The 11,394-nt window shown below is 34.8% G+C and overlaps 1 long non-coding RNA gene across 1 annotated transcript; it reads left to right on the top strand.

Moving 5' to 3' along the window:
• The first annotated feature begins 8,316 nt into the window (after positions 1-8,316).
• LOC130624099 (uncharacterized) lies at positions 8,317-10,965 on the top strand. Its single transcript, XR_008981180.1, has 2 exons — positions 8,317-8,742; positions 10,660-10,965. It is a non-coding gene; the product is annotated as an uncharacterized LOC130624099 (long non-coding RNA).
• Positions 10,966-11,394: the final 429 nt, after the last annotated feature.

Raw genomic sequence — 11,394 nt, 5'->3', positions numbered from 1 at the left:
AACAAAAGAATCACAAGATTTCGATAAATAGCAAAATCACTTTTGCTTTTAACCATATGCATAACTAAAATAGGTGAAACATAAATAATATATTTTATGTTGGAAACTATAGGTAGCCGAGAAGTTCGAAATAAATATATTTCACATTTCTCGAGCAAAAAAACTGACCAGGTCCAAATTTAAAAATAAAGACAACTTCGTCCTAAGGGATTCTTGCCTTTTTAACATCAGGATGGCGAAGGTAAAAGGATTACATTTTCCATAACCAGTGGCTATTCTATGCCGCTACCTAACTAGCTGACTAATTTTTGTCATTACGCTTTCAGATCAACCAGATACTAACTACTCGCCGCATTATTTCTTTTATTCTCGTTTACCTTCGAATGTCCTAGGGTAAATCTGGACAAGCTAGACAAACAGTTCTTTCGCCCAAAGCTACTTTTCTTGCGCTATCCCCATATCAGAATGCGAAAAAAACCCTGGGGACAAGATCGCGTTCTTTCAGAAAATTTTTTATCTCTTCGTTAGTATGTTTAACTTTGACTAAATTTTGACTTCGAATTAATTTAAAATCCTATTTAAATCTTTGTTGATGTTTTTTGTTGTTATTAATATGTTTCAACGCTTATTGAAAATATACACAACATAATGCACAAAATTAAGCCTGGTGAAATAAATGATATATTAATTTCTGTATTTTTTTGTCACGAATTATTTTTTCCCAAACAGTAAATTTGTAAAGTACTAGTCGTTAGTCCGTGGAAAAATCCGCTGTTTCGCCCGTCCTGTTTATACAGCATTGCTTGCGTCTCGCTACTTACGCAGCTAAGCTACCATTTTGCGTGACAGACAGACAGACGTATACGGGTATTATAATATAGACTAGCCGTTAACCCGTGGAAAAATCCACGGGGTTGCCCGTCCTTTATATATCGCATTTCGTGTTTCTGTAACAGGACGCAGTTTTTGCAGACAAACGACGGCTATTATTAAAGAGATAAATTTTTCAGGGTAATTCATTCGTCACTGCATATGATGATCTTTTTTGCAGAATCTAGGGTAATCAGAAAAGAGTAATCAGAACATTATTTTTACATTTGGCGTAGGCTCTATCTATAAAGTTGGATCCTGAAGACCCTTTTTTAAAATCTTAATTGAATATATGTACACTATAAATGTTTTTCGCCCTCTATTTGTGTTATTTTCCGTAATCATTACTTTAACAATTTGGTTAAAATTCGTTCAAAAGGCTTCCCCATAATTTTTTTTGCTTTATAAATCTTGTCCGAAAATAAATCCTAGTTCTTAATGTAAATTTATGGCGATATACGACTTTGTATGAAGATGAAACTTGCAAACATGTCTAAAACACAAGAACCTTATTAAATTCCAAACTCTGGTTGAATTCTGGTATGAGTTTAATCATTTCAAATATTTTATCACACTCGACTTGAAACAAGGTTACCATCAAATCACCCTTGACGATGATAATGCCAAAGACATTTCTGCGTTTGCTTTAGAAAAAAGGCGCACTTCGTTATACACGTCTTATTTATAGAATTAAGCCTGTATCGCAATCCACAAAAAGAGATAAAACGGGTATTACAGGCCTTGCACCGTCTTTGTAACATTTCGGCCGACATTTTTTCAGAATCATCTGATGTATTGTTCCAAGGCATGGAAAATACATTTAATCGCTTGCGGCAACACTCTTACAGTGAGAAATGCAAGTCTTTGAAAAGGAAGTGGCTATGGGGTATGTTTTCTCTGCACATGGAATGTCCCCTGACCCTATCCAAATCTAAATTATTAATGCATTCAAAACACCACTGAATCCAAAATATGTATTTTCTTAGGATGATTATATATTACATCAAATGGGAGTGGATCACAAAACCTCAGGAAGCATTTACAGCATTAAAGTGTCACGCATCGTAGAGTTGAGCTTTACCGCCCTCAGTCCAATGGTGAAAGTAGCACGGTTTAATTGGTTGCTTATAAAAACAATACAAACATCTATTTCACCTGGTCAAGATTACATAAAAACGCTGGAATTTTTTTTATATAATTACAGAACAACTGAACTTTTACCAGCTGCACTAATGTTTGAAAGGCAAATTATAAGCTTTCCAACGATAATCATTTACCGCCCGATGATACAAAACAACACAGTTGCAACAGGTAGATCGAAACCATGAGAGAAAGATGAAGATGAATCAATATGCTGAAACACATCGACGCGCTTGTTTACATCATGACATCCATCTGGGCAATATACAAGCTAAAGTAATTGATATCAAAGACAACGCTGTTCAATTTTAAAGAGCCAAACATTTGTTTAAGCGTAATAACAAGTGTAAAACGTTGAAGACAAGAAACAAATTCGAAAGAAAACAAAGCGCATCAAGGTTGCCACGTTAAACACAGCTACTTATCTTCAGACTTTATTGGATCCCGCGACAAGCAAAGGGATGCAACTATTACTTTGAAGAAAAGGAGAATATTGAAGATCGTAAACCTGATTCAGATACAGTGACAACGATATTGGCGAAAATGCTCAAATTCAAACGGACCACAATAACAAACTACAAGAGTGGGCATCATGAAACAAACTCCTCCACAGTAGCACACAATGGCGGCACACAAGACACTAATGAAAGTTGCCCAATACACGACGAAGAAGAATCATTCACCAACATACTTGCGTTATTACGTAACCGGATAAATGTCTATCCCTAAACATTTTTAGAAACTATAGTTTATTTGCTGTTAAATTTTAATATTGTCTTACGTTTTAACTGTTTTTTGTTAGTGGAGAGGTGATGTCATGTTCGAGCAATGTCCTTTTTCTCCTGCGCTATGCTTTAAGCTGGAGAAAATTTGACATGATTTCCATGTTGTTAGATGAATAAATGTACATATTTTACATGGCTAGCCTCACAAATATTGAGGGATATACCCTGTGTATTATTTTAGTAAAGGTCATGGGTTCGATGGAAAGTTCTAGAGTATTTAATGCTCATTTCGAGCTACGCAGACCCAATTAGGGTCCCCACACATAGTGCGCCATCTCCCTAATTTTTCTTACATGGCAATAGAGAATATGCTGCTAACAACAAGTTATTGACTGTCTGAATGCAATTACAAGACACCGACCGTTTACAACCATGTCGAAATATTGTTAAAAAGAAAATGGGAGTGGACAATAAATTCGGTATTATAAATTGTGCGTCGAAGATATATGTTTGAACTTAAGCATTGTGGAAAGAAAAAAATAACGAACACTGATATTTTAAGAGCTACAATGGAAATTTCAAATGATCTAGTTTTAAAGTTTTAGATACACTGCTGCAAAACGAACGAACAGAAAATGTTATGTAAAATACATGTAAAAGGTACACCAACTGGAAAATGTTCTTTTGTTTTATCAAGCTGCCAATAACGCCTGGACCTTCTTAACACGTTCCTATTGTTACATTTAGCAGTATGAAGCCTGAGAAAGAAACTTATTCCTATCAAATCTATGCAACTAGGACGCCATATAACATTCATATTAAGCGCATTGACATTGTATTAACGGTGTTTCATGATCATGCATTGTTTGCTCTTCTTTGGTTCAGACAACATCGAGTTTAAGCAACGAAGCGAGAAATCTCTTTAATAATAGCCGTATTTTGTCTGTCTGTCCGCGATAGGCGATTCCCGTGGCGGAAACACGAAATGCGATATATAAAGGACGGGCGACCCCGTGGATTTTTCCACGGGTTAACGGCTAGTCTATATTATAATACCCGTATACGTCTGTCCGTCTGTCACGCAAAATGGTACCGAAAGTAGCGAGACGCACGCTATGCGGTTTAAAAAGAACGGGCAAACCCGTCGATTTTCCAAGGGCCACCCACTAGTCTTTTCAAATAGAAGAATCGAATAATTTAAATACTTTGGTCGTCCTAATAAATTAACAAATGGATATGGGCTTGAACCGCCCTCGTCTCTAGGTTATTTGCATTTTTGATATATAAGAGAAGATGGCAAAAATCTTTTCTCATATCAAAAATGCAAAAAAAAAACTCTGGGGACGAGAGTGGGGATATTGAGACTCTAGAGCAGAACAGCATAAATGTTACGTCAACCTTGGAGGAAAGAATATTTCTTTCTCCAAGGTTCAACATTTTTGCGTCATTGTATATAAATCAGGCAATCCGTGTTCGGACAAATAAAGAACAAAGAAAAAGAAACATTACTTTTTAACATTTATTTTTTAATATTTAAAGTGGAAGTGATGAACCTCCATGTAAGCGGACACTTTATAACGGACACCTCTATATAACGGACATCATTTTAAGGTTCTGATTGACATTACCGCCTGGAACTGACCTCTCTACAGCGGACAGGCTTAAGAATGGGTCATACAAAACAAATTTTTGTAAAGAATTTGTTTATATTTACTTAAGACAATGTTTTACATTATTATTTAATACCCGTCCTTTATATACTGCATTTCGCGGACACGCAGACAGACAGACGACGGCCCTTTGTGAAAAGATTTATTAACCTTTTGTATCTTATCTTTCAGCCAGTTTAAGAAGTTGCTTCAGAAGACAGCAAAGAAGAAAACATTCCCCAGCAACTTTCTTCATCAAAAGCGTTGCAACATTTGGACGAATTGCTAAATTTTTCAATGAATCAAAATGATGAAACTCTAACTGGCCTAAATTCAGAAGTCATTGACAAAGTGGAAGATATTAAATTACCTTCGTAAAGACAAAGCAATATCTCAATGTTTTTTGTCAAGTCTTGAGCTTGAGTCTTGAGTTTTGAAAGAAAGGTAGCATAACTTTAATATATTGTCTTCACTGTCTTTTTTCTCCCAAAACCAGTCTCTTGATACACCTTACGGTCGATTTCAATACGCCCTAATAGCACCGGGATGGTTTTTGAAGAAATTTGAGCTAATTTTGGGAAAAACCTTTATGTAGCGGATACCTCTTTATAGCGGACACTTTTTTGAGGTCCCGATGGTGTCCCTTATAGAGAGGTTTCATTGTATAGCGGAAGAAGAATTGGTACGACAAAAATTGTGTCGTGTATTTGGTCCTTTAATTACTTCCAACTTCGTCTTCGAGGTAATTATACACTGCGCTATTCACCAGAAAGGGATCCTGTTTACATCTATCTATCTGTGTAAGCACTCAAATTTTATTTGTATGTTAATCGCAAACTAGGTACCAAGTTACAGATACGTTAAACCAATCAAGTTACAAAACTAACAGTGACGTCAAATTGATGACAGGTTCGCCAAGTGTTACAAATGTTATTCGACGTCAATGTTGAAAGCAAGTGGTCCATTGTAGTAAAGTAGATGTAGCCAATGCACATGTGTATATTAAAAATTTAAAAATAGGAAGGTTGGTCTGGAAGATGTTGATGTTACTGAAGACAAACAACACCCGACAATATCTGTTGACGTCAAAAAAGGACGAGAAGAAAGTAGCGACGATCACATCATATGACGTTGAGGTATGACCATATGTCAAACATGATTGCCGACCCGATATTGGAGCGTCAAAAGAAATGTGTAAAAATACATAACTTTCCAAAAATATATGAATGCAAAAAATGCAGTAATTTAGGTCATTATATAGCCTTATAACTCTAACGTGATTGGCTAAGAGGAGATACATAAATACAATTTTTCACATTTTCATGTATGATATGACCGCGCAAAATTTTCAGGAGTCTGGGAAAACAACAACAAGTGTTTAGCAGAAATTATTTAATGTTGTGAAAACAAAACTTTTAATAACAAAGCTCTCGTATATACATGTACACAAAGATTTCGATTGTCATATGAACACTTTTTTTCTTTGAGTTTTTTAATAGCAACGAGATCCCGCCTAACTGAGCCAACCCGCGTCCATAAAAACAACCCCCAAGGGAGCATAAAAGTCCGACAGTACAATTCAAAAACCGATTCCCAAAAAAGGTTATTTGTTGTTGTGTCCAACATTGTTTACAGGTACTAAAGTTGATTAGAAACTTTGCAGATCCAGTTATTTATAGTTGCTTATAAAGTTCCCACTTTATTATATTCTTTGAAGAATTTTACTGCTACTAGTTTGGCACTAACAATTTTGTTTCGAATTCCCATCAATTTCCTTTGCTCCTCAATATCGGCAATCATTTTCGGCATATTGTCATATTTCATTGTCATATGACGTCATCGTCGTTTTTTTCGTCTCCTCATTTTTTTAGCATCAACAGAAACTGTCTGTTGTTGTCTGACTTCAGTAACGTATGCAGTAGGTATGTGAACCGTTAGAGGTTGTATGCCAAACATTGTTGGGCGGTAGCGAATAGGAGTGACAGATGCACATGCGAGCATTTATAGACAAGAGAAGATGTTTACAAGAGTAGCTGTTTTAAAGGAAAGAAAAAATAGTTATTTGTGTGTTTTTTATTTTGTCTATTTTCTTTCGAATCTTTGCGAAGAATTTTTACATAATTTAGCCACAGTGGAAGAAAGTACCTTATCAGGGAACAATTGGTTAGGGATTTTCTTTGTTGGGGAAATATAGCAAGCTATTTTGTCGAAATCGTCAAATTTTTTTCGAGAGCAAGATTGCAATTTCTTTTGTTTTCACCGTTTTTATTCATTCATTCATTTATTTTATTCATTCATTTATGCTACTTCAATTTATATTTCTTTTTCAATTGAAAAAGGTTTTTATCGTACAAAGACTCGTACAAAGGTTTCAGAAGCTATAGGTATCGTTTGTTAAAATATTAAAAACCTTTTAAAGAAAAACATCTGTTAACACTGGTGCGCTGTATGAACGGAAACTCTTCAAAAATGTCAGTGCCATACATATGAGACAAAAATAGATGAATAAAAGTGACAAATTTTTTTTACTTCTTTTACGATAAGCAATCTACGCAGTTCTGTGTCTGCAATTTAAGTACCTTCTGAATTAAAACCTCTGATTTGAACTGTGTATTTGAAAGAAATCTCTGTGTTTGACGAGTCGTGAACATGTTGGTCCACCCGATTGATATTGAATTCTGCTAATGAATCGGTTCAAACAAACAACAAATGATAGTATAAAATGTTCTGTTTGTGTCGTTTGTGAATTCAAAATTTTAGTTTTGTGAATACTCTTGTTGTTCGTTCGGTTTCGTAATTTGAAAGTTAATTTTACGTATTGCATGTAAAAGTTGTACGGAAATACTTCCTCATTTTTTAGATAAAGAACGTTGCGAAACTCATCAGAATCGGTATTAAAAAGTAGCTAAAACAAAAATATTCAATCAATGATACTAATGACATTTGAAGTCAGATATCCGCTAAAAAGCTAACATCTCATATGAGACACCAGATTGGTGTCATCAGGACGATCTCTTTAAGGAGCTTATACAGATCAACTACATCTCGGCATCTCTTAAGGTGACAAGCCAATAAAATATTTTACCATTTCAGTTGAAATTGACTTCCATCAATTATATATTTGTTTGGAGTATTAGTTACTTTCTTACTTATACGGTCAAAGTTTTTGTAAGAACACGATCCACAGATTTTGGTTAAAAATGATAACAAAATTAGAACAATTTCAGGGTTAGATTATTGTTCTCATAACGAAGATCAACCTGAGTCTGTATTTTGCATAAAACTTAAGATATGTGGATTCTCTTGCAAGTCTGTCTCAATAATTACCTACTGTCGTTTCTCTTCTTTGATTCGATTGTTCATGATAACAATTATAGAGTTTCATTAGCAACAAAACACCTATTTTTAAAAAATCACAAAAAATCCCAGAAAACAGGGATAAATTAGGTTAAATAGGTTCGAAAATTACAAACAGTCAACTTAAGGTCAGATTTTACAGATTTTCTAACCCTGTGTTAACTTCCATTTATCAATTACTGTGTCAGAAGTTTAGTACAAACCTTTTCAAGGCAAACACCTCTTTAGTGCAGGCAAAAATATTTTTCCTGCGAGTATCTGCTTAAGAAAGGCTCCGCTTTGTTTATATGCACGACGACAAGATATAACGTTGATTAGCAAGTCTTCCTGAGCTAATATAAGAGCTTGTGTTTTCACATCTCCTGTAGTTTGCAGAGAGATGCTCAGGTTGTCATGGGTACGACAAATATCAACAATGAATTACGTCATAAGATTATTCCTAACAGTGCAAAGGCTTCACGTAACCTTCTTCATAATGATCTTTTATATTCAATATCATTGCGCAGTGGGGATCCCCACTGCGCAATGATATTGAATATAAAAGATCATTTACGGCAGGAAAAAAAGTGTGCGCATGCGCCATTATTTGTTATCAAATTTTCTGCCGCAAGCGATTCATAATGGCCACCATCGCACGTGCTTTAAATTTCCCTTAAAAACAAATGTTTTTCGAGCCTCTGCGGTAGAGATCATCTTTTAAAAAGATTTTATTTTAGTAGAGCAGGCCTTGGACATACAAAAACTCTGGATTCCACTACCCGATCACTTTCACTTTTGTTGGGAGGAGACAGAAAGGATAGCAATGTTTTGATCATAAAATTTTATATGTTGGTGGAAAATGAAGATATTTGCCTTCCAACGCAAAGTCATGCTTTAAGACATGTTTTTCCTGAAAGCTGATAGCCTATTTTATCAAATAAAACCAGTGGTTTGTGGCTGCCACTTTTTTTCTGAAAGAAATTGGTCCTTGGAAATGACCTTTCACAAGACTTCATAAATCGGTAAATATCATTATTTTAAATGAGAATTGTGCACTCAATAAGATAAATATAAGCAATAAACCAGTGTTAGATGTGAAAAATGTTGCTTGTGGCTACCCCCTAACCTTTCACAGTCAGGGTAAACACTTAATTAGGCGACGGTAGGCTAATTAGGGCATACCACCTATTTAGACGACTCATTGTACCCTAGTTAGACCATATGTAACCTAGTTAGGACATTACAATATTTAATGGCTTCTCACACATTCCTAAGAAAAATCGCAAAAACACTTTGTTCAGAATGAATAGTCTACGCAACCATGATTCCAAAATTGTCACTCGTGCCTCGATATGCTCGCGCAAGTAAGAATTATGTTAAAATGAAATATTACATGTCACCTATTTAGGTGACGATAGTAAAATCCGCAATAATTTAATGAAGATATTCTTTCACAAAAAACGCAAAAAAAAAGTATTTTTTTAAGATGGATGTGGTAACAATTTGTTTTGTAACGTTTCTTTTTTATTCACATCCTGTTTTAACATCGTTAGAATCTTAGTCAAACAATACCACGTTTTCGTCCGCCATATTTTTTTCCTGTGGCGTCGATGGCTGAAATCCATTATTTAAAACAACAAATATTGCCACACAAGGTTTGGGCCATAAGTTGCCAATGTGCGATGCAAATAAGACGATAATTGGTCAAAATTGTCAGCATTCACATAAAAATTGTAGTGCGAAACGCAATGATTTCGACGTATTTACAACAGAAAGTTTTCGTTCGCCTAGTTAGACTACGGGTAGCTTAATTAAACTACATCATGCCGCCTAACTAAATGACTCACCTAATTAGGTCATGTCGTCTAATTAGGTGTTTACCCTGACTGTTTCACAGTTCCCCAAAAGGGGTTAGGGGTTAGTTAGGGGTTTATTAATAGTTCTGCTAAAAATAATTTTTCGCAGTGAAGGTTTTTTTGTTAATGAAAAACCTCATACAAAAAGAAATCGATAATATTTTTCTATAATATGTATATAATTAACAAAACAACAAGTAACACTAAACCAGAGATGCTCCTGTGCATTTATTTGGACAGCATATCTGTTCGTACCCTGGAAAAAGTTTTTGACTTATATAATTGAGGCTTATGCCGAGTTTGTGGTGTGTGATAAATCATGAAAAATTTATGTTTATTTCGCCAAAAAAAAATAGTTTCATCAGAAAAAAGTCAGGGATTTCACAGGAATATGTTAAACATTAACTCACATGTCTGTACATTTTTATGCACACTTTGCTATCATTTTACATGCTTTTTTATGAGAGCCTCAGGTTTTTTTAAAAGATAAGAGCTTTTTGTAGGCCCTGCCGTCTGCTCAATCATTGTTTTCCAAACCAAAAATAACCTAGCCTGCGGTTGTGGTAAACACTGGAACTATCCAGAATCACCCAGAACAAGCTGGAATTCATCAGAATGAACTAGGAACAGACCGAATTAACACGAACCAATCAGTCATTTGAAAAAAATATAAACAACTAGGAAAAAACGCTGGTGTAAATAGTGCGTTAATAATTGGCTCCGTATCGAACGTGTATTCCATAGACTTTAAAGGGAAAGACTCCTGTTAGGTAGAAGACCTTCCAAGCCAACATTAAGAAATCGAAAAGGAGGACATTTAGTAAGAAGTTGGGAATTATGAAATTTTTCTTACAAAAAAAGACATTTTATAATGGGGACTTGAAAAAGAAACTTTTCGTTTTTCGGGAAGTGGGCTGTACGAGGTTTGTACATAAGGTCCATTGAACGTTGACGGCTGGTCCGTTAAATTATTGAATTATAAAAGATTGAAAATGATTGCCACACATTGCACATGCACGCGTCTTCGTGGTTTTGGGTGATTCTGGTAGCTTATATTGTACTTTCTGTTTGTTCACATTTTAGGGCACCAGTCCCAAATTGTTCTATGATACAAAACATGTTGGCACGATTTCATTGAAGTAATTTTGACCCAACAATTCACAATTTCAAGCGTCATTCAAACGTGATTTGCATGTGAAGATTTGTTGACAGAAGCGGTTAAAAAAAAAGATGGAACAATGATGAAACAGAGGAGCTTGCCGATTTGCTCGATTACCACTTTTTGTTGGATCCGTTTGAAATAAGAATATATTCGTTAAATACAGATTATGAATTGAAATAAAAAATACTTGTAATAGCCTAATTTGTAAACTATTTTTATATAATTCAGATTGACTTTCGTGGTGGAAAATCTCACGATTAAGGAATGGTCTAGGCTGAAATGTCTAAAAATGTGTGTGCTTTCGTTTAACACATATATTACTGTACAATTTTTTTCATTTGCAATCAGTTGCTACTCTAACAACAACAACAATAATGATAAACATAAAGTGTTTCTAGCCCAGAAAATCACAAAAACCTATTGTTAGTGGATTATTTCCATTGGGGTCTACTGAGTCTGAGTGAAGCTAGCTTTCTCACATTTACGTTTAGTTTTACCAGGCTTCTAGAAAACTAATCAAGACCAACCTTAGAGCTAGCTAAGGTTACAGATCAGATGAATTATTTCTTTTTCCTTTTAAAATTTAATTTTAGAAGTATAATAATTTACATTTCTAATAGTTGTCAACCATTTTTTTGTGAAAACGAAAGTGAAAT

Source organism: Hydractinia symbiolongicarpus, chromosome 13 (assembly GCF_029227915.1).
Source record: "Hydractinia symbiolongicarpus strain clone_291-10 chromosome 13, HSymV2.1, whole genome shotgun sequence".
Classification (NCBI taxonomy): Eukaryota; Metazoa; Cnidaria; class Hydrozoa; order Anthoathecata; family Hydractiniidae; genus Hydractinia; species Hydractinia symbiolongicarpus.
Note: the sequence above shows the minus strand (reverse complement) of the source record. Positions and strands in the feature narration are given on the sequence as shown.